Source organism: Nannospalax galili, unplaced genomic scaffold (genome assembly GCF_000622305.1).
Source record: "Nannospalax galili isolate Female #2095 unplaced genomic scaffold, S.galili_v1.0 scaffold127, whole genome shotgun sequence".
Lineage (NCBI taxonomy): Eukaryota > Metazoa > Chordata > Mammalia > Rodentia > Spalacidae > Nannospalax > Nannospalax galili.
This window is the reverse complement of record NW_008360326.1, coordinates 3,099,855-3,103,524: the sequence shown is the minus strand read 5'-3', so window position 1 is coordinate 3,103,524 and position 3,670 is coordinate 3,099,855. Positions and strand designations below refer to the sequence as shown.

General features: G+C 40.6%; 1 protein-coding gene across 3 annotated transcripts in view; it reads right to left on the bottom strand.

The window, feature by feature from the left end:
• Window positions 1-3,670, bottom strand: part of LOC115068913 — an 86,299-nt gene that overhangs the window by 30,100 nt on the left and 52,529 nt on the right. The window lies entirely within an intron of this gene.

Sequence of the window (3,670 nt, the reverse complement as noted above, 5' to 3'; positions counted from 1 at the left end):
ATATATATATTTGTTAAAAAAAGAACAACAAAAATAAAAATAATAATCTTTGTCTTTACCTCTGTGTATACCCATGACTAGCCCAAGGTCTGCTACCCAGTAAGTTTGCAACTCATGATAAATTTGTCAAGAAAAGAAAGCGACAGCCAGAGTCGAAGACCAGAAAGCAGAGTCACAAACCCAAAGGCATTTGATGTGCTTGGGCTTCGGGATAAATGAGTCAGAAAGCATAAAAATCATCAGGTTGCTACAATTTAGGTACTTGGCATAGTATCCCTATGCTAAGGAAGAAAGAGCAATGGATTAAAGAAGAAATTCAGGGAAGATCATGAAGTGAAATGGAATTGCTGACTACTAAGCTGACTTCATGCGACAACTCATTAATTGTTTTCCAAGGAATGAGATACTTGGTGTTTGTGGCTTGGGAAACTGGAATTAATTAGAAGTGGAAAGTAAAGAGACATCAATTTCAGTGCACCACAAAGATCTTTTAGAAACAAATCTGCTTCTGTATGGATAGCTCAAAATGTAGGAGTCCATTTGGCCATTTGCTAATTCTGTTCTGTGACCCTGAATAAGTCACAAAGCCTCTCTGAGCTCCAATTTCCTTGTTGCAAAATGGGAATAATAGTGGCACACACCTGAGCATAAGTGTGTTTAGTGTATAGTAAGCACTTGGTACATATTGGCTTTTATCAGTAATGAAAGCTAGCTCTTTATCGCTGAAACTTTGGGAACAACGGAATAATCACTTTCTGCAGATATTTCTTTCTTTCTTATCTTCTTTCTAGTGTAATAGTTATTTGTATATCTAATACCCTACTAAATTGTCCCTTTTGAGGCAATGGTCCAAATATATTTTACCTCCAGAATCCTTGCACCTAGGGAAGCATTTCATAAGCCTGTGTTGAATTGGGAGATGTGACCTATTTTAGCATCAGAGGAACGCCTACCTGGGTCACCTCCAAAGCAGTTTTAGATGTATAATTCTGATTCACTCAGCCCTCCACTCAGCTACTTAACCAACTGCCCTTGGGTAATACATGAGCTATTTTTTTTTCATTGCAGTGACAAAATACTTAACAAAGGTAACCCCAGAAGGAAAGGTTTATTTGTCTCACCCTTTGAGGGTCCTTTCCATCATGGAGGAGAAAGCATGGCAGTGAGCAGTTCCATGGTGGCAGGAGTGGGCACTGATGGCTCCTCACATCCTCACATTTGGGCACAACAGGAAGCAGAGAGCAGACAGGACATAAGGTCTGGCTATAGGACTTTAAGCTTCATTCCCAATGGCTCAGCTTTCCCAACTAGGCTCCACATCTTAACAGTTCCACAACCTTCCAAAATGGTTTTACCAGCTGGATGAAGTATTCAAATACATAAGCCTGTGGAAGATATTTCACATTCAAACCACAATGGCTATCAACCATGCACTAAGCAATGGCTAGCTGTTGGAGGTAGACAATGAAAGCTCACATGGTCTTTGACCACATGGGACTTGTAGTCTGATGATTCTAAGACCCTGGCATGTTAAGGAGTTGTGTTACCCAAACTACCTCGAGAGACTTCAGTGCTAGAGTTGTGGTTCTTTGTTTTGTTTTTCTAAACTGATGGCTTCTTTCGTGCATCTCTGGAAAGCCAGTTAAGAGAATAAATACCATAGAGGATCAAAGGAGGATGCTGTTTATCCAAAACATACACCTGTTCTCAGAAACACAAATCTAGACTTTATTGGGACTAAGAAACAAAATCCTTATTAATATCAAAAGCCTAGAGAGATGTCTATCTAATGCTGCCTTCCGTTCTCTTCCAATAGTTCACCCCCCGAATCCCAATGCAAGACAGAGTTTGAAATGAACACATGACTTTAGAAAGATGCCTTCTGGTACATGGGGTCAAAGTCAAGGTGGGAATATCTAAATAGAAAAAGAACAATATAGAGCCACAGGCTCAGGCTCAATAGCTCTTATGTAAAGCCAATACAGCAAATGCTCTGAGTTATCAAAGAATGCCAGACTTTCTCTGTAGATGCTGTGAATATCTTCTCTGTCTAAAACACAAGCCTTTGGGTATGGGGAGATGGCTCAGTGGGTAAAAGCACTTGCCATGCAACCATAAGAACAGAATGTGGGAGGGTGTGTGTGAGACAGACTCACACACAGAAGAGTAAACACTCTAAATTCAGACCCACTGATCATTAAGTCCTGCAGGTGAAGTGGATGAAGTGGGCAGGGTTGGGATGCACAGTGGGTTCACACTTCTGTATCTCCTCTCTGTTGCCTCATTTCCTGTGTTCTTATTTAGTAATAAAGGGTAGAACCAGAAACAGAATTGGGGTCTAACTCCAGACTCATGCATTTTCTGCCATACCTTACAACCTCCAAATGGACACGAGAACTTCAGATATGTGGGGAGTTTGTACAGGGGTCGTCTTACAATTAGGTTCTTCTGGTTCAGCAAAGTAAAGAAGTGAATAAGGGGAACACGGACTCTGGGGTGAGGCTTTGCAGAACTGAGCCAAAGCCTTAGTGTGCAGATTATAAGTAGAGTATAAACATGGGCACTGCATTAGCAGGAACTGTATCATATACACAAGATTTGAAGAGAGAGAGAGAGAGAGAGAGAGAGTGAGAGAGAGAGAAAGAGAGAGAGAGAGAGAATATGAGATTGAATAAGGAGAGAGAATGAATAAGAATTGGCCCAAAGGAAAGCTAGTAAACAACTTCAACAATATTCACCAAAGGCAAATGAAAGCATGATGGAGTAGTTTATCATCACATACACATACTGTAATTCAGGCTCTGCAGATATGAAGAGTGGCACAGACATCCCGCATGGTACTGAGCTCAAAAGAACAATTCGGTAATTGTTCTTTTAGTAATCCCTTAGTAGGTAGTCTTAGACTGTATAAGAAAGCTAGCTAAGGGGTTGGAAAGATATGAAGAGTGGCACAGACATCCCACATGGTACTGAGCTCAAAAGAACAATTCAGTAATTGTTCTTTTAGTAATCCCTAAGTAGGTAGTCTTAGACTGTATAAGAAAGCTAGCTAAGGGGCTGGAAAGATGGCTCTGCAGTTTAGAGCACTGGCTGCTCTTTCAGAGGACCCGGGTTTGATTCCCAGCACCCATATGATGGCCAACAACCATCCATAGCTCCAGTTCCAGGGGATCCAATGCTCTCTTCTGACCTCCACGGGCATTGTATGACATGGGTACACTTACATACATACAGGCAATACACTCATACATATAAAATAATAATAATTTTTTTAAAAGCTAGCTAAACATGAACAGTGAACAAGCCAGGAATTCTGCTTCTTCCCTGGTTCCTGCTTTGAGTTCCTGTCCTGACTTCCCTCAGTGTTGGACTGTGACTTGGAAGGATAAGCCAAAAATAAACCCTTTCCTTTGCTTTTGGATCATGGCAACATAATCAAACTAGGACGTGCAGTGGCCATACACTGTAAGTATTTGGGAACTACAGTGATTGGCTCACTGCAACAAGTATTTTTCAAGTCTAATTTTCACTATATGCTTAGGTCTAGTATTGATCAGTTGAGGATTAGCCCATCAAAGTTTATTTCAAGTAACAATGTTCATTATGATTATTTCCATGAAAGATTAAAGCTTTCTAGCTCTTGCCAGTTCTTCTGGTCTTTTGATCACTA